Raw genomic sequence first — 27,090 nt, 5'->3', positions numbered from 1 at the left:
ATACTATTTGTGTCTGGCTCGTTTCAGTCAACATAAAGACCGTGTGGTTCAGTTTTCAAGTATAGAAGTAGTTTTTTTTTTTTCCTTTTAACTGAAGAGTAGTGTTTCACTGTATGCATGTACCTATTGGTACATTTGGATTGTTTCCAATTTTTTGCTGTTAGGAACAAATTCAATCATCTGTATATCAGTCTTTAAATGGACAGATGCTTTCTCTTCTTTGGGGTAAATACCTTGGAATGAGATAGTGGCATCACATAAGAGGTGTATGTTTAACTTTTCAAGAAATGACCAAAATGTTTGCTGAAAGTGTTTGTATGTTTTATATTCCCACAAGCAGTGTGTGAGGGTTACAGGCGTTCTGCATCATTGTCTATACTTGGTATTGTCAGTTTTTTTTTTCTTTTTAATTTTACCGACGCTAACAGATGCATGGTAGCAGAAATGACTTTAAACAATTAAATATATAGTTTTGAATTAAGAGGTCCATGTAAATTAGGACTTTTTCAGTCTTAGGTTTTAATGAACAGCAAATTCATTTGATAGTACTTTTCACTCCACTGCTTCCAGATCTTTCTACTTTCCATAAATTTACAATCACTGGGCTTCCCTTCCCTCCTTTCTGGCTCTCCACAGAGGGTCAAAATATCTGCTCAATAAGGACATAAACACACCTTTCTTTTATTCTATTAAGGAATACTGTTCATTATGTAGTATTTTATGTGCAATTGTTTAATAACTTGTTTTTCTCATTGCTAAAATGTGTGGTTTGAAATTTATACACATAATTCTAGACATCACTAATTTTCAGTGGTTTTTAAGTGAATTTGATATGAATTGAATTTAATAATCTTAAGGTTGTACATAATATTTACTTCATTTTGTCTGCACTTTATAATCGTATCTATAAGATGCAAAGTAAAATAAATATGAGCTAACAGGAAAGGGGTAAAATACCAAGCAATTGTGTCTACCAAAAGTCACTTGTTTTCTTTTAATTATGTAATGTGTTTTTTTCTTGTATTTTAAATTAAGTTCCTACTGAAGTGCAAATGTGGTTTCAAGAATACAAAATATATTGGTACACCTGGGTGGTTCAGTGGGTTAAGCGTCCCACTTTGGCTCAGGTCATGATCTCAGTCTGTGAGTTCAAGCCCCACATCAGGCTGTCAGCTGTCAGTGCAGATTTCACTTCAGATCCTCTGCTCCCTGTCTCTCTGCCTCTCCCCCACTTGTGGATGCATGCACACTCACTCTCTCTCTCTCTCAAAAATAAATGAACATTAAAAAAATGAATTTGGGGTGCCTGGGTGACTTAGTGGGTTAAGTGTCCACCTTCTGCTCAGGTCATGATCTCATGGTCCGTGGGTCCCAACCCCGCATTAGGCTCTGTGCTGACAGCTCAGAGTCTGGAGCCTGCTTCAGATTCTGTGTCTCGCTCTCTCTCTGCCTCTCCCCTGCTCACTCTCTGTCTCTCTCAAAATAAATAAACATTGAAACATTTTAAAAAATGAACTTAATATGTATTTAAAAATATAATATATTGATGTTGTATGTTCATTTTTAAATTATATTCCTTAATTTCATTAATTCCTTAATTTCATTCCTTAATTATTCCTTAATTAAGTTAATTTTAATCTTAATTAAACTGCCGTTCATTTTTAAATGACCAGGATAATAAAAGAAAAGGCTAAGGATCCATTCTAGGTATAATATGACAACAATGTGCTTTCAAAGGAATGATTATACTTACTTAAAAAAAAAAATAAATAGCAATTTTTTTTTTTTCATGTACTCCATGTGCAGCATCAAATCAATGACTCCTGGCTGATTCTTAAGTGACTTGAGCTATGAAAACAAAATATTCTTGCCATAATGTTACTTATAGAATAAAATTGTTAGGGATATGACAGGGTGGGAGAGGGGAGAAAGAGTGTATTTGCTTATATCCTTTCCTTCTTGGCCGCTTGATTATTTCTGAATTAAGTAGAAAAGATATTCCAAATTATTAGCCAAATAGATAACATAATTTAATAGCTGAATGAAGTCGTAGAGATAACATATGCTAATTTCCTCACATTTTCCAATAAAATTTTAACTGGAAGTTTTTGAAATGGCTCCAGGTTACAAAGCTCGTAGTGCCGGAATTTTGACCATAGTCCAAGCTTCTGATCGCCAGTTGAGTTTTTCTTTATTTCCAGGAGTTCATAGTGTTTCAAATTCATGGGCATGTGTGAATAAAGCAGGCCTCAAAAATGTGAAAAATTTACCTTAAAGGCTGTTAAATTCAGCCATTCCACGCTTATCCTTACACCTAGGCCGAAATAGGTATAACTTTTGAGAATCTCTTAGTATCGACCAAACAGCCCAGTGTTAGTAGTTAACTCAATGCTGCTGGCAAAAGGTCAGTGTGTTAATACTTTGCTAGGTTCCTTGCTTGTTTTATTTACTATTTATTTATTTATTTATTTATTTTTAATTATTTTTATTTTTAATGTTTATTATTTTGAGAAGCGGGGAGGGGGGGAGACACAGAATCCAAAGCAGGCTCCAGGCTCCAAGCTGTCAGCACAGAGCCAGACACAGGGCTGGAAGTCACAAGCCAGGAGATCATGACCTGAGTTGAAGTTGGACGCTTAACCAACTGAGCCACTGAGCCACCCAGGTGCCTCAATTTGTTTATTTTTAATTTAAAACAATTAACACTAAAGTTCTGGGATTTCCTTTCTCCTGATAATTAAGTCACCAAAAAAAATGATGCAGGGAGGTAATATTTGAATCTGAAGTCCACAGAGAAGCAAGATGAGATTCATATAAGAATTGTAAGACAAACATCAACACAATCCTCTTAATATCATAATAATCAAGATCATGAATGCCTATGAGAAATCTAAGTGGAGAAATTGCTGTGCGTATCAATCACAATCTTCCTATCAGCTCAGAGTATGTTTTTCCTTTATTACACGATAATCTCAATCCCTCGCTTGTTAGTACAGACCCAAGTAAATGAAGAAAGACTGGCTTCCGTTTAGATACCCATTTGGAGTGTTGACTACAACGTGACGCTGACAAGCATATTGTTCAGACACGGTGCAGACCAGTAAGACTTGTCTGGAAAAGGAAGACATCAGATTTTCCACTAAGTGCCAAAGACCAAAGGACAATTACTTGGCTCTTTTTATTCCTAATTCCCCATCATTAAAATATGAATAAAATACTTATCGTAAGTTATATCAAAAGATTCCTGTAAAAATCAAATGAGATGATAGGTGGGAAATTTCTTGGCAAAGTTTAAGGTCTGAATTAATTTGAGTTATCATCATTCTTTTCTTTTAGACAGAATTTTTATTAGAAGCCTTGAAAAAGTGTGGTCACAGTATTTTTCTGTAAGATTATGAATGTGTCTGAGAATTTCAGCAGGCCATATGAAATGGTAGGATTCAAGTGAGGTTTAATAAACTTCTAGATAATGCATAAACACACTAGAAATGAATTCTGCAACTCCACAATTCCTATGAACTTTGCTGTTGCATTAGTTCTGCTGGAGAACTGAGATATCAGACATTATCAAAATTTTGGCCTAATGTATTTTTAGTAAGTGTTCTTGGGATAGCCATGCATTAGGATAGGGTCATTTTCCAGTTTAGAAAACAATAATTACTATTTCTGAGGAAGAGGGAGGATGAATTGCAAAAGAGATTTTTTGTTGTTGTTGCAACAATTTGTGCTGATGAAATGACATCATTTGGAAGTTCTAGATTGTTTATTCTTTAGGCTAAAGAAATTTTGTTGTTGGATTTCTTTTTCAACTAAGTTATACATAACTATTTACTATGGCTAAAATATTACAAAATAATGTTTTATCAAACATAATTTACAAGATTAGTTTTTGAAAGATGTAAATGTATTTTTCAAATCACAAAAACAAGAAAAGTTTCTTATTCATTTAGAAGCAAGTATTTTTTGTTGGTTTTAGTGTTTGGACATTTCTAAACATCAAGATTTTACTGTGAAAGGACCTGCGATTTAATTCTGAATCTGCTCTCTGCTGGCTGGAAGGCACTGATAAATTTCTTTAGTTTCTCAGAATCTTAGCTTACTTAACAGAAATTTTTAAAAGTAATAATAATAATATCTGCTTAATGAGATTGTTTTAAGGATCCATGGACAGCAGCTATAGTAAAAGTCCATGCAAAATATCTGACATGTGGAAAGCATTTCATATGTAGTATCTATAACTATCACTACCGTATCTTTGCCACACTCCCCACATAACAGTATCATTTTACTTTGTCACTCACAAGTGTACTTCCACATGAAATCAATGATTTATTCAACATAGGTTAAAAAAAAGAACACTGCAGAATCACTCCTATTCTCTGTAGAAACTGTTTAAGGTTTAAGGTGAAAGATACTTGGAGCCTGTGTCATTTAGAAGAACCATCAGTGCAGTCATATGCCGTTGGGGCTTTCCAGGTAGAAACTTTCTACTATGGAACAAAGTTATCTTAACTGTACGTACACTTGTTAGAGCATTGCTTGTGTAGTTTTTCAAATAGCACTTGAAGTTAGCAGGGACAATAATTACTGGTGGATAGGGTTCAAGAAAATAAGAACTGTCTTGGGGCACCTGGGTGGCTCAGTCGGTTGAGCGTCTGACTTCAGCTCAGGTCTTGATCTCTCGGTTCGTGAGTTTGAGCCCCACTTCGGGCTCTGTGCTGACGGCTCAGAGTCTGGAGCCTACTTCCGGATTCTGTGTCTCCCTCTCTCTCTCTACCCCTCCCCGGCTCGCTCTCTGCCTCTCAAAAAGAAAGAAATGTAATAAAAAAATTTAAAAACCACACATTTAAGAAAATAAGCACCATCTTAATTAAAAAGCTTTAAAAAGAGGTCACTATTAAAGATCTTCAGAATGAGGCTTAGACCAGTACACGAACAGAGGGCTTTAACTGCATGGCTGACCAAATATCAGAACCATAGAATCCATCAGATTTTCATTTACAAGTGCTGTGTTAACAACTAATCAGGATCCTCACAGAAGAATTTGCAGTTGTATTTCCTGTTGACTATTTATTTACAATTTATGTGCATCAATTTTGATTTAAGCAGCCTCTTTTCTACTAGAACACTCTAATGCCAGTCTATAATTGGATAATGGATTTCCTGCTTAGCAGCAGCAGGAGTTACTCTCCCTCTCCTGAAGTGTATCGACTGAGTTTTTTTCCCCTTCATCTCTCCCCCTCCACCAGCTGAGGGAGCAAGAGACCTCCTCTCGGAGGGACACAGGCTCAGCCCTTGTCCTGGGGCTTCTCCACAGTGCATCTGTGTTAAGTTCAAGTGTCTGTCCTATTAGAGCAACTCAGTTACGCTGAAGTTTTATTTTGTCCGATAAGTGCCATCAAAGAGCTTGTCCTTTAATGAAATCCTTTTTTTGAAATTTATTTGGCAATATGTAAGGCAAACACATTCTCTATCATGCTTTGTGCACCCCTTTATTGAAACTTGGCGGTTTTTTCCAAGATATATGTTAATATTAAAATATTACAATGCAAATGCAGCCTCTCCCCAACCCTGTCTGTCTTACACACACACACATCAAGGGAATGCCATATGTCCCAAGCGAAAACCTCCTTGGAAAAGCAGAAATGCTGAACATATCACACAGCACCATTGTGAGAGGACATTTGTCAGTTTTCTCCCTGGCAATGAGATTTTTCTCACCCTCAAGACATGCAAATGACTTTTTTCATCTGTTCTTTTTATGTTATTTGAATAATTTTCTCCTATAGAAGTGAGAGCTGTCAAAAATTAACCATTTGGGGCTTTGGCATTTAGTTATGTGACCTTTTTGAGAAATTAGATCTCTTCAGGGAAGTGGTAACTTTTAAAGTCAGAGATGTTGAAGGGCTTCTCAGGTGGTCAGTGGATAGATATCAGCAGGTTGTTAATGGCACATGACTATATTAAAATGTTTGACATTTTGGAAAAAAATAAAGTGCTTGACATTTTGGATCCTCTCATACTCTGTTTTTGTTTTCGAAATCGATATTTCAACTGATAATAGAAGAGATGATTCAGTTAGGTGCAATGTCTTATTCCCCCACGTCACTCGGGTTAATAGTATAATGCAAACATTTCTGTAAGTCTGTTGCTAACTTAACATGCTCTTTGAAAAACTACACAAGCGATGCTGTATTCTCCATGCCTTGGTTTGAGTGTTCATGTCTGTAAGAAAGTGCCAAACCAGCTTATTTAGTATGAGTACTTTTAATAAATCAGAGAGTTGCACTCTGGAGGGCTGCGATAAACCTCTAAATTCATTTTACGTAGACATAGGTTGAAGTATGTACCAGGCTCGGAGCAGAGACAAATGCAGCTATCTCTTTCATCACATTGCTTTAAACATTTTTCAGCTTTAGGCTTTTCTTACAAATCCGCTCTATCAGGCTATTAATTGTTTCACTGTACCTGATCTCTAACAGGAATGCACCTTGCAAAACAGCAGGAGAAAGCACATTTCTTAAAGTCCTCCGATGGCTTAACACTGTGGCTCATCTCCTTGCACATTATACTCCTAGCTGTAGTTCATCCATTAGGCTGGAAAAGACAAGATTCCCAAGTGGCCTTGGTGCCTTTTCCGATTCCCAGGGGACCCACCAACCCTCCGCGTGTGTTGCCTGCGCACAGGGAGTGTTCCCTGCTAATCAGGTCAATGATTATCGCCGGGCTCCAGGGACCTGACAGGAGCCTATCACAGCAGTTAGGGAGCCACCAAACGCAGCATGCTCGCGGAGGATCTCCCGTTAGGAAACATCGCTTAGTCCTCATTTACTCACTGGAACCTCTGAGGATTTCAGCTTATCTTTTTGTCCTCGCAGACAGTGAGGGGCTCTACATAAACAGGAAAAAGACGCCCCGCAGGCAGCTACTTGGAGGGTGTTGATCGAAAACTTCCATCTCCCCACCCCATTCACGGTTGATTTGACTGATTTCTCACCTCCTTCACAGAGAATATTTCAATTAAGGTAAGTGCTGGGAGAGCTGGACTGCATCGCCCTGAATTTCTGCATTGAAAGTTCTGACCAAACTGATATTCTGCACTGCAGCAAGTGACTGTTTATGCCAGGAAAAGGCTTAGTTTATAAGCAAGTGTCCTAGAATGAAAACCGGCATTTGGGGATAATGAGATGCCAGAGCAATTTCTCTTGAAATACGAACAGGCTTGCCTTGCATCAGGAGAAAATAAAGGGAAATATGAAAAGAGAGTGAATTTCTCATTTTACCTTTTTAGTAATCGGGAGAACTGTGCAGTGCTAAGGTAACTTGATTTTGATTGAAGTGTTTTGTTGATGTCATATGGTGAAATCTCTGAGTCGAAACGCTTCAAAGTTAAATTAGATGGAAAGAAAATTTGCAAATGAGAGTTGAGATTTTGTGCAGCTCTCTACTTTAACAATGTTCCCGGGCTCCCTGTGGGTTAAAGGATTTAGGGCTAATCCCCGAATGTTTTAACAGTGTCCATTTAGGAATTAAAATATAAAATGATAAAGTTTCTGATGTAACTGTTAAGAAAAACAAACCAAAAAGAATTAATATACCACTGATACGATTTATGGTTCTTGTAGAAGAGAACGATTTCTTTTCTGAAATAGATTAATAAAAGGAAAGACAAGAAAAATTAACTTCTCTCTAAAATGCTTATTTTTGAAAGGAGAATTCTCCAATAAGAGATTACATTCGTGTGTTTATTGAAATCTTGGCTTTTATGTTTGAGGTTGCTCTTTGTTATCAAACTAAAGCGAATTGAGGTTAAGCTTGCTTTGTACATAGTTTAGGGCAATTATCTACGCAATTAGGATAAACTGGTACATGTTATTTCTTCTAAAGCTATTTTTCTCATAAGTTTAAGAATATCCAGAGAGAATGGAAGAGTTTGTTTTTTTCAAAGTTGGATTTAATTATGTGAACTTTTTTCTATATTACTTTGCACATATAATCTAACGGTTTTATCCCATATTATGGTAAATTTCTATGTAATCAAGAATACTACAGTAATTCTATCACTGTAATTAGATATGATAGATTGATTAGTACCCTAAGCATGGTGTGAGTGAATGATAGCAACCACTTACCTTTTTATAATGTAGTAGTTCAAAATGATTTTCAAACAGGGAAACATTAATTAAGGTATAGGTACATAGCATCATACTTACCCTTACTGAATTTCAATAACCACTCTATTCTGCTAAGACACAATATTTATCTAATAAATATCTAGCTGCTTTCATGTAAAGACTTACATGGTATCTTAAACTTACTTTTCTAGAATGAGCACTCATATTTCATGAAATGGTGATTCTACCCTTCTCCTATGGTTACCCTGAGATGTAGCATTTTATTAAGATGTCAAAACACTCTTCATCTTAATTGGCCATCCTTCTGAGATTCTCTAGAGAGCTTTTCAGGCTGATGTTGATGTTGTTACTTCTCTCACAGGAATAAACTATTTTCAGGATACCCATAGGCGCTGACATGTGTTTGCTGGTTGTCTGAATGTTTTTTAGCCAAAGACTGAAGACATTCATCTGCCTCTGTTACCCTGAGACTTCTGTGTCTTTTCTCCAGAGAGTTGGTTTCTCAACTGATTCAAAGATACCTGAGAGAAATGTGTTGACAACAGTTAGCTCTTACTGGGTTTTGGCTTCGTCTTACTCTTCTTCCTTTTTTTTTTTTTTTTTTTAATTTTAAATTTTTATTTTTTTAGTACTATTGATACATAGAAAGAGACAACATTAACCACACAAGGCCACATTTGCCGTGACCAAACTTTTACAATGCTTAAACTATCTCTGTATTATCGACTATCCTTGTGCAGAGTTCAAAATCGATGGTGGTATCCTACCCAGCGAACTTTTATTGGATGTACTTTGTTGATGTATATGACTATTGAAAGATGTGTCAGTGTGTAAATGAAATATATAAGTCCAAAAATGAAGGCAATTATAGTTCTTATTTAAAAAGTTATACCTAGGGACACCTGGGTGGCTCTGTCGGATAAGCGTTTGACTCTTTATTTCAGCTCAGATCATGATCTCATGGTTCCTGAATTCAAGCCTTCACACTCACAGTGTGGAGCCTGCTTGGGATACTCTCTCTCTCTCCCTCTCCCTCTCCGTCTCTCTCTCTCTCTCTCTCTCTCTCTCTCTCCCTCTCCCTCTCCCTCTCCCTCTCTCTCTCTCTCTCTCTCTCTCTCTCTCTCTCTCTGTCTTTCTTTTTCTCTGCCCCTCCCTGCTCATTCTCTCTCTCAAAATAAATAAAGATAAAAATTAAAAAGTTATACCTGAAGTTTTTAAAGAGGTTTTATGATTGTAGCTGTTGTCTTAATTTGCGTACAATTGAATTTTAGGAGTCGTTGCTTTTAGGTAGACACCTGACTCTTCAATCAGATTTCTCTTTTTGTTTTTCCTCACTTATTATATTATCTCCAAGTGCCCCCTTACCTCTACGTTCTATATTGAATCCCATTTTTCATTCATTTGACAGTAATTTATTCCTTCTGTGGGATCCAAAAACATCTTATAGGATAAACTCACTTAGAGTAGACAGTTTTAAAATTTAAACCGAAAAGTCTGTTAAAACTTTCCTTATGATTTATAACCTGCTTTTCTCTTTGTGATATTTTCAATAAAAGGTAACAGGAACAAGCAGTGTCTAACAAGTTTTCTAAATGACAAACAGCTGGGTTATAAACTTTCATATATAGTTTTATAATCATCAAGTAAAAATGATAACATCAAGGCTATCTCCAATGAGGAGATGCAGGCTGGGAGAGGACAGGTAACCGAGGGAAGGACATACCATAGTCAGTGGACCTTTGATTCACACTCAGATCGGCCTGTGTTTAAAGCTCCTAATATTTATGCTGTACTTTTATATCACCTAGTATGTTGTGACCTTTTCCAGTGTTTGATGTGGCACTCATGAATATTTTAAGATAATTTATAAGATAGTACAGCTTAATTATATTACCTTCGAAATAGTTTAACTGTTGACTTACTCAAAGCAAATGACTTTGTAAATTCCATAACCACCAGTTTTTGAAATAAGCATGTACTTTGTTCTTTTTGGTTCTGAAAGAAGTCTGTATAGGAGTCTTTGCATCAAGCTGATCCTGATTACCACTAACAGATAAAGTACTATGTGGATAATTGGAACTGAAATTTAGTATCGGGAGCAGTGGACATACTCTCAGGATAAAATCAAATTATAACGTAGTGATATAAATTCAATGCCACTTCTGTGAAACGAGATTAAAAGAAAAGTTAAGAAGAATTCATGTTCATGGCAAAAGACACTCACAATAGTAGACAGGATAAACTGGGGCGCCTGGCCGGCTCATTCAATTGAGCATCTGACTTCAGCTCAGGTCATGATCTCATGGTTCGTGGATGTGAGCCCCGCATTGGGCTCTGTACTGACAGCTCAGAGCCTGAAGCCTGCTTCGGATTCTGTGTCCCCTTCTTTCTCTGTCCCTCCCCTGCTTGCACTCTATCTCTCAAAACTAAATAAAACAATTTTTAAAAATTTAAAAAAAGAAAGAAAAGATAAACTAATGGTTGGAATTGAATGTTGGAAAGTGACTGAAAAATTAATATTTAAGTGTACAGAAGTCTATTTGTTCTACTGACTTTATATAAACCTTCCCATGTATATGCAGAGATTTACTATAGCTAATTATGTTGATTTGTGACATTATCCAAACCAAAATTTTGTTCAGTCTATGACAAAAGAGAAGAGATGTCACAAAATTAGGACTGACCTGGAAAATCAATAATGATTAGCTATCATATCCAAGGATGTACTGAGATGTAACTGGAAGTTAGGTTGCATAGTTACAAAATACCGTTTATTATGCTCCAGCATACTCCCAAACATTTAAAAAAATAACATTATAACAGATATTGTGAATATTGGATTCAATAATTTTTAGAAACATGATCTATCATCTATCTACTTATCTATCATCTATCTATCTATCTATCTACCTATCATCTATCTATCTATCTATCTCCAACTACCAGCCAGCTTACTTTCCATTCTCTAGTTTTTTTAGAAAGGGATTGGCTTATCCTAGGTGCATATAACAATAACAGGAAAACAAACTATATATATATATATATATATATATATATATATATATATATACACACACACACACACATATGTATACACGTGTGTGTGTGTGTGTGTGTGTGTGTGTGGAGATAGATAGATAACCCCCTTTATTACCATTCCAAAAGAATGACCATGATCTGTTAAAAGCAGTATTGCATAGGAGTTTGTTATGTCCACAATGCATAGGTATCCTCATCCAAAAAATATGACTATGTGTCTAAGACCCACTGGTCACAGTAGATTTGACCAGAGATCTGAAACGATCATTTCTGGGATGGCCAATGGATACCAGGTGGATGACAAAAGAACCAGACCAGTGTAGGATGTTCTCTATTAGGTAATAAATACCTGACTTGGTGACTTTTAAAATCTGAAATAAATGTGGATAACAGCGTTGGTGGGCAGGAGCAGAAGTTGAAAACACAGATGGTAGTCTGCAGAAATCATGAATAAGCTGAGGTCATGAGGTTGGTAGAAAAGAAAGAAGAGGTTTATTCCTTTATGTCAGGTGAGACACATTTTCTGAGTCACCATAATGGCTAAGCACAAGAAAGGAGAGCTTTCCTGTGGAGGGGCAACAAAGCTGTGTTATCCTGGGTAATATTTCAGACACCCTGTGCAGTGGTGAGACTTCCTGTTTTCAACATTTTTCTCTATGGTTGCAGTCCCATTTACTAATTTAAGCTGAGTGAATCTTTGTTTTTTGCAAACTAAAAGGTTATAACCAGCCCAGCATCATAAGTATTCATGGTCTCATTAGAAAATGGATAAGACAGAAATGTGTAGTGGCTATAATGATGTACAAGTACTACCAAGGTTCAAATGACCACTAAGGGTAATTTCTAGCTCTATGACTTCAGGCACATAAGTTAAAGTATCTAAACTTTGTGGGGTTTTTTTTTGTGATTTTTAAAATGGATCTAATGGTAGTACTGTTCCACGGGGTGCCTGGGTGGCTCAGTAGGTTAAGCATCCGACCTGGGCTCAGGTCATGATCTTGTGGTTCATGGGCTCGAATCCTGCATCTGGCTCTGTGCTGACAGCTCAGAACCTGGAGCTTACTTCAGAATCTGTGTCTCCCTCTCTCTCTCTTTCCTTCCGCTGCTCATGCTCTGTGCCTCTGTGTCTCTCAAAAACACATAAACATTAAAAAAAAAAAAAAAGAAAAGAAAGAAAAAGAAAAAAAACTTAATGATAGTACTGATCCATAGCACTGTTGTGTGAAATAAAGGAGATAATTGATATAATTGCTCAGGTCATCAGGAGATGATAGTTATTATAAATGAGAAACCTTGTTATGAGTCCCTCACTTTATCTGTCACGTAGAGAAAATGAGGGATAGTATCTCTCTTTAGCAAGAATGCACACTGGGACCTTACCAGAAGCTCCTGAAACCACTTCCTGACACTATGTTTATATCAGTATTTGCATTTTAGGAACATGCAATTTTTTTCTATTGGATTTAGACAGATGAGTGGATGTTTCTTGAAAGAAAGTAATTCACTAGACAGTTTATAGAAACCCTTCTATTTTCGTCAGTGGTTGTTTGCATGCACAAAACCAGAGCTGAATAGTTGAACATAAAGATATTGTAGAGGCTGCAAAGCTGAAGATTTTTGCTGTTTTGTCTTTTGCAGAAGTTTGCTGACTCCTTGCTTAAAAAAGAAACTAATTCATGTTGCATGTCTTTTTTTTGTATTATTATGAACATAATAAATATTTGGTGAAATATTTTTAAAATGTTTTGAAGATAATTATCTAAATGTCTTTTTCCAGATAGATTCAAGCTTATCATTTCCTCCTATCCACTAATTCACCCATACTCTTTTATGCAATTTCAATCTTCTAATTATAAATGTTGAAAATTTTGCATATATATGCAAAAATATTCCAAATTTTGCATATTGATTAAATTGATTCAAGTAATAAGCATAGCAAATCTGTATTTTTGCAAAAGAATTAATTGTTTTCCATCCTCCATGCCACACATTCATTTTTTTTAATGTTTCTTTATTTTGAGAAAGAGAGAGAGAGAGAGAGCCAGCATGTGCACACAAGAGTGCATGTGAGTGGGGGAGGGGCAGAGAGAGAGAGGGAGAGAGAGAATTCCAAGCAGTCACGGTGTTTAGCACAGAGTCCCACATGCGGCTCAATCCTGCCACCACGAAATTCCGACCTGAGCTAATATCAAGAGTCAGATGCTTAACCAACTGACTCACCTGGGTGCCCCAAGCCCCACATTCTTATAATTTGATATATAGAGGAATCAGTGACTATGCATCTTAAAACAGCAGATTCCTGGGTCCCATACCTGGAGTATTGATTTAGTAGTTCTGACAAAGAACCCAGGAACCACAGTTTTGAGACATATGAAGGTTATTCTGATAAATTCAGAATATATAGGCATGTGACCTAATTACTGTGATTGAAACAATTTCCCGGGTAATTCTAATATTCAGACAAGGTTGAGGATTGCAGCTGTAGACCAGCAACTCCAAACATGAGTGGGCATGCAGATTATCTGGGGCTCTTGGTCAAGTGGTTCTGGAGTGCTGCCTGAGACTATGCATTTCTCACAACCTCACGGGGATGACAGGGCTGTCGCTCAGTGAGAAATGCTGCGCTCATTCTGGCCTCCCTCTGCCCTATGTTTGCCACAGGTGGGTAAATTTTCAAGGGCATGACTTGTAGCCCAGCTCACCTGCGTCAAGTCAATAAAACTTCTCAAGAAACTCTTTCCATCAAAGAATGGTGATAGGTAGTCCTGAGCTAGGTCAAACTTGAGAAAACTTTTTTTTTTTTTTTTTTTTTTTTTACAATCTGTTGTGGACTCCCACTTACCCATTCTGGAAATAGAATAATTGAGTGCTTTAGAAAGCAACATATTTAGGTAAGCATTGCTAATATTTATTTGCAGTTAAGGTGATCTTTAAGGACAAATATTGCTTTTCCAACCTACTTCCCAATGTGTAGAAATTTCTGGCCATAGCACCACCTAGGCTAAGTCCATACCAGAGTTCAAAACTTAGCAGAAAATGCTGACTTCTCACATTTCAGTTCCCTCCATTCCTAGGAATGCAGTCCTGAGACTTCATTATTTGTCAGTTCAACTTTCTTCTTCTCTCCCCAAAATAAATGACAAGGATATTGATTTCAGTTCTCTCCTCTATTTAACCTTTTTTTTTTCTATTTCCAACTGCCACATTTTCTTTTTATTGTTAAAACCTATAAAACCCTAAGGGAAATACTATATTTATAATATAGACACAAATTTTGTATAATTTATATTGTAATATAACTTTTATTATCCAAACTTGCCGATTGAATTCCCTATTACTCTTCTATATTTTTTCTTCTAGAATGTTTAATATTACATTAAACATACACTTATTAACTTGTTTTATTATTATCTGTCTCCCCACTCACATTAAACATCAGAATGTGATGTCCATGAAGCAGGGTTTTTGTTTCTTTTATTCAGAACTGCAACCTGATGCCTAGAATGGTGCCCAGTGTAGAGCAGATTCTCAGAAAATACCTAGTGAACAAAAGAAGGTATGGATGTTCCAGTTGAATCAGTAAATTGCATGGTCTATGTGTCAGACTTGAGGCAAGTACCTAAGTAACCATAGTGGTGCTTTTCCTTAGGACTGTGTAAGTTTCAAGCACATTTCTTAAAAGGCTTACATTCATCCACTTAATTTACTCAGTCACTATCGTGTACCTCCTAAGTGTCAGGCACTCCGCTAGATGCTAGGGACATATGACGATGAGCCCTAGTTCTTATTCATGGTGTATTCTGCCTGTTGTTGGTGGGATGGGGGAGCCAGACAAGAGAAAAGGCAGTTACAATACTCTCTGGTGTTCAATCACGGACAATAGGTACAGGGTGTTATTAATGTACAGAGTAGCTTCTGACTTAACTTTGAGGGATCGTGGGATACTTCCAAGAAGTTATCTGAGCTCTAATTTGAAGAATAATTTGTATTTAGACAGAAGAGGTGGGGTTGTAAGTTCCTAACAGAAGTCATACTATGTGCAAAGGCACAGAAATGTAAGAGAATTCCTACCATCTTCCATGACCATATTAGTCTGGTTTAACAGGACGATGTGGTAATGTATGTGTAAGAAGAAGCAACTTCATATTTGCCTATGTAAGGAGTTTAACCTTCAACCCAGAAACAGTGGGATCCCATTAAATGATTTGAGAAAGGGAGAGACAGATATGTTGGTGCTCTATTCTGAATCTTGCATTTTATTTTCACTACTTCAATTTGAAATATATATGTATGTACATATATAATATTTATACATATATATTATGTATTATGGAAACATGAAAATGAAAAAACAAAATAAAAATATACCAGAGGAGAAAATTCATTTTTTGTGGAACTCAAGGGAAAGAGAGTAAGACACTCTTAAAATGCTGGACCAAGGATATGTGAAAGTTCAGATGTTAAAACCAAATAAGGGGTTGAATGAGGATAAGTTTGTCCAACTATATATCCATATGTGACTTTCAGGGACTCTATTACATGATTAGATGACACATTTATTTCAGTTTCAGAGTTAATTAAAAATGGCGGACCGTGGATGGCCATATCTGCTAGTATTGACGTGGAAAAATGTTCACATTCTCCTTCGTCCAGCTGTAACCTAACAGAAAAGGCCACATTCTTACATCTACCCTTGCTGGATAACCAAACTCAAAATGGACTATTCAAACTTAATGTCACTCACATTCTTAGGGAATAACATTCTGACCTTTTCATTCCAGGAGTAGGATACTAGGTGTTACTCTGGCAGAAGCTCTACTTCTTTTGTGAAATAATTTGTTGTTGTTGATTGTAGCTGAAATTGAATAGGAGATATCATTTCCTCACAGAAGTTTTCTCTTACCATTCCACCCAAAATAGCAGCCCTTCCCTTTGTTTCTCCTTACTGTTCATCTGATATTTAACACTTATGCCTGATGATGGGTTCTTCAATGGGACTGTAAGCTCTGTGAAGATAAAAACCTTATTTTGTTCCCTGCTGAAGCCTCAATACCTAGATTACTGGCTATGATATAATTAGTATCTATGTGTTACAGGAAGGAAAGAAAGAAGGAAGGACGAAATGGAAGAAGGGAGAGAGGGGTCAAAACGTCTTCCCATCTTAACCCCCAAATCTTTCTATGTAATCTCTCTACACAATCTCAGTAAATGATACTGTAACCTATCCAAATGAGTCAGCTTAGAAAGCCAGCTCTTATCTTTGCCTTTCCACTTCTTGTACCCTACAATATCCAATCAATATCTAGTCCTTTCAGTTCCTCCGTCGAAATCTCACTCGCGTGGATTTTCACCTTTACGTCTCGAAGGTTCATACCACCTTCATCTGTTACTTGTTTGTAGTCTCTGTGTTATACTTTCTTGTCATAAAATAGTGCCCCTATTTCCAGAATATTGACCTCTCTAAATACAAACCTGATCTTACCATTCCTGTGTTAAAAGTTTCCCTTGGAATACCCCATCTCTTTCAGGATATATTTCAGACCTTCCTGAGGCATCTGTCTGTATGCAAAGTCTGGATGTTCTGTCCTCTCTAGTCTTGCCTCACCTGCCAGTCGATTTGTCAGGCATCCTTTGTGAGATTTCAAGTTTTCTGTCTGTCGCATTAAGTTGACTTTTTTCCTGGCTAAATCTCTTGACCCTTAGAACAGAAGATGTCACTTTACCCAAGTAGTTTGATCCCTACGGGTCTAGTTAAAATGCCCCTCCCAGCAATTTCCATAACACACTGTAAACCTCTTACACTCCAATCACAGAACTCATTATGTCATATACTAATGCTAAATTCCAAACTGTCTGATGGCAGGCTCTGTGCCTGTTTCATTCACTACTGTGTTTTCCCGGTGACAGGCACTGACGTACACAAATCATTTGCAGAAAAAGACAGATAATGTACTTCTCTGAATTCAAAAGCAGTCATTTATTCATAAGCTTCTCTCTTCCACTTGGGTGGTTAAATTCCTGCCATTCTGAATAGAACTGTGCTCCTCTGTGTCACCTTTACAAAATGTCAAAAAACACAAAAATATGGTAACAATTAGGTTAATTCAAAAATTTGTCATGCCTGCAACCGCTGAAATTTGTCTAATGTATTTCATACATTTTATCCACCTCTTGGACTATGTAGATATCTTATCCGTTAATGAACAGCAAAAACTGTTCATACACGTTTGGTAAAGGTCACCTATATTCAATCAGCACCTTTCTGTGTAATAACTGGGTGACATTTCTCATCCATTTGTGATCAATGAACATGCATATTTTAGCTCAAAAGTCCATTCTCTTTAAAAGTACCACTCTTATAGCTTTTTATTTCATAACTAGGTGATATTTAGTGCAGGGAAATGACACTAACTCTTATTATTAGGGCTTTTGATCTTTAGAGGAAAATAATTGGTAGAGCAAACAATAGAAATGGCCTATCCTGGAGAATCAGTAGTCAAAAAGCATATCCTGAATAGATATTCTTTGGTCTCTCACAGTTAAGGAATGGTTACACCACTATATTTAATACTACCATAATTAAACTATACTTTATCGTTTGTCCTTTAGATGAGGTGAAGTGAAATACTCTAAAAATCAATATAGAGTAAACAACAGCGTTAATTCTGGAAAATATTTCTTTCACAGATACTTAGAAGCAATCTTCCTTGGAACCATAATCCTCAAAAAGAAGTCAGAGTCCTTGCAGAAACAGTGTGGGTCACCTGGGTCTAGATTTCTGGATTTTTCTAAAAGCCTCAACGAGGCACAAATGACATTTTACATAGCTTGTGAGGAAAAGAAGTGATTTTTAATGCAGATTCACCAAATATAATGTGGCTGTTTTTTTTATGAGTGCCCCCAAAGGCAAACATCTGAAAGGCAAAGAAAAATACAATACCAAGATAAATGTTGGGACTAGTGTCTAAAGAGGAACATAATATTAATAGAGAAATATCTCCTGTCAGAAACAAAAAAGAGTAAACAGGTTTCATATCCCACAATTCTGTAATTTACTCAGAAGTGTAATTAGACATTGGGATTTTTTTCCTTACCAGATGCTAAGCCAATTTCTTTTTAAGACATTTTAAGGAAATAAACAAAAACAAAACCAAAAAACAGACCCAGTTATGCTCTGATCAGCAGACATGAGGAGAAGAACCCATCACAGTTAAGTGGCAATGAATGCAAAGTTAACACAAAAACTCTTAGGAAAAGTGATGTGAGTGTTACACGAATCCCTTCAAAGAAGTGAAGCTTGTTGGGTAATGATGGTTTATGTTACTCTTGGTCTTGATCAACATACCAACTTAAGAAGCTAACAGCCCCTTCTTCCAGCCACTCTCTTCTAGACCTTTCTTAGTCCAGGTTTTACAGACCTGCCCCTCATGATGAAGTATCCACACACCTATAGACCTCGAGCCTCTTCACCATCTTCCGTGTGTGTGTGTCTGTGATGGGAGTATCCTGCTCACAAAGCGTCGAGACTGGTTTGGGTAAAAGCAGTACAGTTAAAATGTTTTGCTTCACAAAGTCACTCATTCGTCTTTGGAGGAACCTGACTTGGAAAACTTCCCCCCATTCTAAGCATACTTCTCTATGCATAGGTAATCATCCTCCTCAGATCCATATAAGTCAAATATTGATTCTTTGACTATAGGCAGGTTCTTAAAAGTAGGATTATAGATTAAGTAACAAATCACTAAGCAAGATAAAATGCTTCTTCCATAGGAAAATGCCATAATTTATCCATGATGCCCAGGCCCTGCATCCCCGCTGCTTCATTGTTCCTCTACAGTTTGTGTCTAGGTTCAGGCATGTCTCTAGGGTCCCCGTTGGACACGTTATAGCTTGACGCTATTGAAAGACCATTCACTCCCTTTCCTCTGACCCACACCAAGTAACCAAAATTAGGCCCTAGTTTCCTCTCTGCTTGCTTTCCAAGAAAATTAAACCTTCTCAGGCATGGTAAACATTTCAGAATCTTGAGGGTTGGTCAAAAGGGTGACGCTGTTAGTGTTACACTCATTGAAATGGTAGATAGGTTTGGCATTCCGAGAAGAAATTCCAGAACGAAAAACATTTTTGTTCTTATGAAGCCAGTATCAATGAAAGTAAAAGATATCTCTAAAAAATCAGTCCTGAGACTTGTGTGTCAACTACTTCTTAGATACAGCAGAATTGTTATAGCGAGGTAGTAATAAAGAGTAGAATTTCCATAGGTCCTGGAGCCAGGACCTTAGTCTGACAAGAGGGTAACAACACATGCAAATGGAAAAGGCCCAGCATTTTTGTTGATAGGTATAATTTTAAAAGCAGAAACAGTTTGTTAGGCATTATGCTCTTTTGGTGTTAGTTATGATTCCTACAAAAAAAAACATAACAATTTTGAAGAATGTCAGAAATACCTGTTTGTAGTGTTTTCCACTAGGTTAATTATCAGATAACAGAACTATCATCTGTATGTCATGTTCATAAAATGTGTTCATTTGGTGTGCAAGGTGCATACCAAATTTGAAGCCCAATGTCAACCTTGTTAATAATTATATGGAATGAAAGCACAGTGAAAAGAATGATAATGTTATAGTGTATTCACTTAGACAACATCATGAGTGTTTTTCTTTGGGGGGATTGACTGAGAAAGTGTACAAAAGGAGCCTTCTGAGGTGCTTGAGATGGGCACCTTGATGTGAATGGTGACTACGTGAATATGTAGATAGGTAGGTAGGTAGGTAAGTAGGTAGGTAGGTAGACAAAAACATAGTGTGATTTTTTTTAATTAAAGAAATTATCTATGCTGTTTAGCTGAGAATTTTGGTGTAATTATAAATTATCTGTATTTATTTTTCTTTTCAAACATGATTGAGACTGATTTTTTTTTAAAGTTTATTTATTTATTTTGAGAGAGAGAGAGAGAAAAGGAGAAGGGGAGAATCAGAGAGAGGGAGAGACAGAATCCCAAACAGGCTTTGCACTGTCAGCACAGAGCCTGATGCAGGGCTGGACCCCGTGAACTGTGAGATCAAGACCTGAGCCGAAATCAGGAGTCAGACACCCAACTGAGTGAGCCACCCAGGCGCCCTGAGACTGATTTCTATTGTGACAGAAATAACACATTTCATTGGGTTATTTTTATTATAATGAATTTTATCCCACCAGTTTGCAAGTGAAGAGCACCATAGAAAGTCTTTTATAGTCTTCAAACTGATTGCACACAGATACATGAGAAAAGAAAGAAAGAAGTGTGTAAGAATTTCCTGCAAGAAGCATACAAATTTATAAATTAGAAAATACATGTTTGTTTTGATAGTTTATACATTTTAAAGGTAATGATTTTGTGTATAAGGAGAGTTCGAAGCAGAAATGCAATAATTGCCCCAGACATTTTACTGTACAGATGTATTTTAGCAAAAAGTGACAATAACAGTGTAATTTTAGATGAGGACTCTGTAATAAGGACACTTTACTGATACATGATTTCATCAAAGGCAATAGAAGCCAATTTAGAATAAAACAGAAGAGTTGCCTAAACAGACTACAAGTAGCACTGCTGAAATCTACTTCTCGTCCTAAGCATCTCCCTGGAGCTCTCTGACAAAATCTGAACTTCCCAATATTATTTTCACCCTTTAATTTGGGGTATGAGAGGCCCTAGGGTTAGAGATGCAACTAGCTATTTCTTACTAATCAATATCTTCTCATGGTAACTTTTCATGATGATTGGCACTGGAAAAGTGGGACTGACCTGCTCTGAACACCAAGTGTTTTTGGAAAGGGGAAAGGTCTATTGTGTGAGATAAATGGAGAGAAGACCCAACGAGAAACTACACTGTGCACCAGACTCACTGGCATTTAATCCTGAGGGAGAGAGCAGAACAGAGGAAAAGGAAAAAAGTGCAGGAAACCTAACCTAGGCTCTTTTAGGAATTGTTCAAGCCCGATCTGCATGGTGGAGTTAATTCCCTTATTCCCTTTGCAGATATCCATTTTTAAGGGAACCTGTAAGGAGATTTTGAGAACTGTTTAAAGTCTCCCACCTACTGGAGGTCAATTCAAGTGACTGTATATGTGGCTTGCCTACCAGATGCTGCCTGGAATAGAACACTACAGTTAGTAATAGAGAAAATTCTAATTTTTCCTTAAAAATACATGTATGTATACACATAACCTATGTATATAAAAGTATATGTATATATGGATATACGCATATATATGCATATCTCTACTTCTATACATTTAATTACATATATACATACACACACACTATTCCCCCAGAACTTCTGAAACGTGATGTGCAAAGCAAGATATGGCATGCTCTTATTTATGTTATTTTATCCCATCTAGACATCTAGAGATAAATCCTATGATCAATGAATGAATACTTCTCTTTTGTTACTAATAACAGGTTAATGATGAGAAAATGTGATTGAGTGTGTGTGTGTGTGTGTGTGTGTGTGTGTGTGTGTGTATGAGTGAGAGAGGGAAAGAAATACCATACAGAAAAAAGAGTGAGCATTTTATCCCTAGGCTTTTATTTCCTCGTGATGAACTAAATTCAAGAACAACAAAGAAAGGGAAATAAACTGGCAGAACATTCTCCTTTTTGCAGAGAATTAGGGAAGAAGAAAAATCATCAGAAGAAACAAATCCGATGGCAATAGAGTAAGAGTGAGAGGGCTCTTTGCTTCTTTGTGTGTAAAAAGCATAAAGTATATATTTTTAATTTTTCTTCAATTTTTTTAATGTTCAGTTGTTTTTGAGAGAGAGAAAGAGATGGGGAGGAGGGGCAGAGAAAGAGCGAGACACAGAATCTGAAGCAGCTCCAGGCTCTGAGCTGTAGACGCAGAGCCTGATATGAGACTCAAGCTCACAAACTCTGAGATCATGACCTAAGCTGAAGTCGGTCGCTTAACCAACTGAGCCATGCAGGCCCCCTATAAATTATATATTTTAATACTTCATCATTGACTGTTTTGAGGATTAAATGAGATAAAGGGTGGTAAAGTACCTATCAGAGTCCCTGATGAATAGCAATCGCTCAAAGAAGTAACAAAAATTGTTTTTTCTTTTGCCTTTCCCAACCTTAATGAGGTCACCAGGAAACACAGCCAGGACTGCTGAGTAGATCTGGAAGGTGTAGTGATATGAAATTAAAATAATGGGCTTTGCAATTCAACAGACTGAAATTCCAGTCTGATTCCATGTCTCAATACCTGTTCAGTTTTAGACATTTTTTTTTTTTACTTTTGTTTAGCATACAGATAATATTTGTGACCTCAGAAGTGGTTTCTGTATTGAGATGCCATCATAAATGAGCTTAGCAAAGTGCCTGGCTTATAGCAAGCACAATGCTGGTGTAGATTATTATTATATTAACTAGATGGCCCTGGTCCCCATATTTTGCTGGCATTCCCCATGTATTCCCTCAATCTCTCTAGGTTTCAGAGTTTTCAGGATTTTTACCCCTCACCCTATCTACAACTTTGATTCCCAGTGTCTCTAATAATTCCAAGCTAAGAAAAGCACTGTTTGTCTGGAGGATGAAAAGTTAACTTTTATTGCAACCCATGGCAACTTAAACATCTGGGCCTGAACTAATAAAATAGATCTGATTTTCATCAGTGCCACCTTTATCACGGCTCAGGACCCACTGCCTTGACGGGTGCACCGGGTCCACTCAACTCTCACTGGGCTGTTTGTGAAAGGTCCCAGGGTGCTCGCTCATGCTCTCAAAAACGAGATTCTTGGGTTTTCCCCTCTGACCTCCTGCCTTCTGCCAGGCAAGCCTGTAGTGCTCATGTCTCTTGGAAGATGGCAACTCCTCTGGGCAATACTGTCCCTTGTTCTGTCTCCATTGCTCACATGACTGCAGTCACAGAAAAAGAGCACTGCCCTTCCCTTTATCTCTTCTTACTTGCAGCTTGAGCGTGTATCTTTCCTTAAGCCACTTGGCACCTGTAGACCAAATGGCAAGTTGTTTTTTTTTTTTTTTTTCATTAAAAAAAATAATGATGGAGAGTAGAATTTAGAAGACATAAATCAAATGGCAGGCAGTGTATTGGCTCTCAAGCCCACAGTCCTGGTACCTGAATGTGTCGTTTCTCATAACTCCTATTTCTCATCAGCCAGGGGTGAACTTTCTTTTCCCAACTGGACTACATTCAAATAGATCTTCTAGCACTGAGGCGAGGACTCAGACTCCATGCTAGGTCTGATTAGTTTTGGCACCCTCATTTTCATTTCCAGATTCTAACTCGTGTGACAATGTCCACTTATTTCAATTAAAAAAATACTTCTCTTTTTTAATGTTTTTACATTTATTTATTTTTGAGAGAGACAGAGAGAGACAGAGAGACAGAGAGAGAGAGACAGAGTGTGAGTGGGGGAGGGGCAGAGAGAGAGGGAGAACCGAAGCAGGCTCTCCAGGCTTTGAGCTGTCAGCTCAGAGCCTGATGTGGGGCTCTAGCCCATGAACTGTGGGATCATGACCTGAGCCAAAGTTGAAGTCGGGCACCCAACCAACTGAGCCACCCAGGTGCCCCACAAAAAATACTTCTTTCACCTGCTATGCTGTTCTTAATTGAAAAAGTAGAAGAAAATAATCCTACATAAATTCAGTCTGTATTCACAATTACTACTAATATTTTATTTTATTTTATTTTATTTTATTTTATTTTATTTTATTTTATTTTATTTTATTTTAATTTTTTTGTATTAACAAGGCTTGAATGATACCGTGGGTAGGCTGGCATTAGTCCAATAAGTTGAACTGAGCCAAACCAAGTCGTTATTCTCTTCTGCAGTGAAAGAGTGCAGTGGAGTCTTCTGGTCCATTCAGTAATCCTGTGGGTCTTTGCTCCTGGAAAACAACTACATGAGCAGTCAGGCAAACATGGATCTCCCCAAGAATTTGCCTAACAGATTGGGCTGCTTAAAAAAATTTGTATACAAACAAAGCAAAAACCTGAAGAAATGTAGCTCTAACCCCTGATGGAAGAAAGATTAACTTCTTGTTCTAGGTTATGCACATTCCAGAAGTAAGCTGTCATTCATCACACAGTACGCTTCTAACCCTCAGGTCTCTCTGGAATCCACTTGTAATCTCCAATGCTTGGGAAAGTGGTCAGCAAATAGAAGGAATAGGGATATGTTGTTGAAAACAGAGAGGAAATGGGAGTTTTCCTATCATCTAATATTTACAGCTTCAAAAAACACTGCATTTGGAATATGGTTTCAGCCAATGTATCCCATTAGATCTCCTTTTCCTCTTGGTTAGAATTCTGAAAGTGTTTTCTCCTAGAAACATTAATTTCAAATTTGGGAACTTGCAATACCTCTAGTTCACCTTAGACTTTATACATACAAATTGGTAAGAACATTTAGTATTCACAAACAAACAAGAGGCCTGTATGTAGGACTCTAATATATGAGCCAGATAAGCTAAAATGTGTCCGGCATTCGTGTTTGAAACCTCAGTATCTTCTGCTACGTCATGTGTGATAACTCCCCCCCACGCTTCCTCCCTGTGCCGTGGTTCTCAGTTGTGCCTCCCAATTCCCTAATTCTCTCCCTGCAGATGCATATTGCTGTTTCGCTCTGAAAGTCAGGCCTTCATTCTTGCAGGGATTCAGCCTCCTTGTCAATATCCTGGCCTCCAGTCTCTTCTCTTTCACGACCTGTCTCCCCAGCTATGATCTTAACCTTGCCACTTTCCCATGTGAAGCCTCCACTGACGCTCTGTTAATACGAAATGAGCTTCAGTCTTTCTAGCATAGAATATGAGGACACATCCCCATCTTCTCCCCTCCCCCTTCCTTCCTGCCATTCCTTTCCCCGTGAAGTTCTTAGTCACTGTGAATAATTTTCAGTCACATGCCCAAGAATCTACAAACACACTCCTAATGGTATTTTTGGCCCCTCTGCTGTCCACAGTGCTTGAAATGTATCTGCTCTTCTCCTTCTTATCCTTAAACTCCTCCATAACTATTCTGGGTAATTCCTGTTGTCTCTTGGAAACTCAGAACTGACACCACTTTCACCAGGAAGCTCTTCTTCATCTCCAACCAGAAGCCTAATTTGACTGTTTTACTACACGTGCCATATTGCTTCCTAATTTTCTTTGTGAATTTGTGTCACCTGATAGATTATAAACTCTGTGCAGGCCCAGGCCGTATCTTATGTTTGTTTAAACCTCAGTGTTTGGTACTGTGTTTGTCACATGATAACACTTGAGTGCTAATTCTTAAATGCATGAACACATGTATAAAAGAGTATGTTCCTGGGGCGCTTGGGTGGCTCGGTCAGTTAAGCATTTGACTTCGGCTCAGGTCAGCATCTCTCACGGTTCATGAGGTCAAGCCCAACGTCAGGCTGACAGCTCGGAGCCTGGAGCCTGCTCCAGATTCTGTGTCTTCTTTCTCTCTCTGCCCCTCCCCCTCTCAAAAATTAATAATAAACATTTAAAGAAGAAGAAGAAGAAGAAGAAGAAGAAGAAGAAGAAGAAGAAGAAGTAGTAGTAGTAGTTGTTGTTCTTTAAGGACTGTTGAGATGTATGGCCAAGTTGTAAATACTCAGTAATGACTTTGGAGACCTCTCTATCTTTAGTTGCTGACTACACATTTTAGTTCTTTTTGAATTATAATACCATCTTACGATTCATAGATTTAATAGCGAAATGTCTCTTGTGTGTCAGAAACTGGGCCAGATCCAGGGTAGCTATAAGCTAAAATAATCACTAAAACGTTTATAGGTACAAGTGTGGAATGTGCTCTGAAAGAAACGTGAATGGTATTGTGAAATACAGAAAGGCGGGGCCTGGCATGGCTTAGAGACAAAAGAAGCCTCCTTGGAAGGACCTATGTTTGAAGAGAAATCTGTAGATGTGTAGTAACTCGATGGAGACGGAAGGAAGACGTGCCAGGCTGATGGACTCGATGGTTCATGCAAAAGCCAGTGGGATGCCGGTGTGTGCTCGAAGGGTGGAGAGACACCAGGGTGGGAGAAATAGACACAGAGGTGCACAGCTGTATGAGGGGAGGCTGTGACAGTTTTGGAGATAAAGGCTTGGAAATGAGGCATAAATGGGGCGGGACTCTTATGTTACTTCAAAAAAAAAAAAAATACCAGGAGTCCCCCACGTTGTGGTGAAGGAGAGAAATGTGCATGAAGACGGATTTTCAGAGCTCAGGGCTCCTTCACTGAGAAAGGGATGGATCAAGATGACCCAGCTTCTGCGAGGGACTGGCAGAGGACAGATGTGACAGTCTGTTGTGGACTCCCGATTTTAGGTGACTTTTAGCACCAGAGTTCCACCATAGGACATTTTGGCCATCACAGACGTGGACAGGATGTAAACAGAGACGAGAGAAGGAACTCACGGCTAAACCATGAGAAACTGTAACGGTTGTTAACTCTGTGAAGATGAGAGAGAAGAGAGGGGTCATCCCCAATTTGTTTTTATTGTATGTGGTTTTATTATACTGTGAACTTTGTGAGAAAAGAAAAAAAAAAACTGTACTTATCTAATGTGGTCACACAGCACCAAAACGGCAGCCAAATTGCGAACCTTTACAAAAAAAAAAAAAAAAAAATTGTTAGCATGAACTGAATTAAGTACTTATCCTCCAAGAAATCACTGTAACATCTAATTGAAAAGTGAAAATTATGTATCTCTCCATAGTGTCATATTTAAGCAAAAAAATTACATTCATTCTAGGGGAAAGGTGGGGGATCTTTTTTTTTTAGTAATGCTTTGCTTTTAAAACAAATTATCTCAACTTGAATTAAGTATAGGCCAGTGGTCATCACCCAGGACAGATCATGATGACTCAATATGAGGATTAATTATAAAAGTAATCATGGCCGTTATCTAATTATT

At 37.6% G+C, this 27,090-nt stretch overlaps 1 protein-coding gene across 3 annotated transcripts in view; it reads left to right on the top strand.

Moving 5' to 3' along the window:
• Window positions 1-27,090, top strand: part of CDH12 (cadherin 12) — a 1,039,090-nt gene that overhangs the window by 638,066 nt on the left and 373,934 nt on the right. The window contains exon 3 of one of the 3 annotated variants that reach the window (XM_078444569.2): window positions 6,879-7,025. The exons of 1 other annotated variant lie outside the window; for it this stretch is intronic. The gene's annotated coding sequence lies outside the window, so the exon portion shown is untranslated. Of the gene's footprint in view, window positions 1-6,699; window positions 7,026-27,090 lie in introns of those variants that run through there. One more of the 3 variants, XM_078444571.1, reaches the window with a different exon arrangement.

This window comes from Panthera onca, chromosome A1 (genome assembly GCF_046562875.1).
Source record: "Panthera onca isolate mPanOnc1 chromosome A1, mPanOnc1 haplotype 2, whole genome shotgun sequence".
NCBI lineage: Eukaryota > Metazoa > Chordata > Mammalia > Carnivora > Felidae > Panthera > Panthera onca.
The sequence above is the reverse complement of the archived record's forward strand: the minus strand, read 5'-3'. Positions and strand labels throughout refer to the sequence as shown.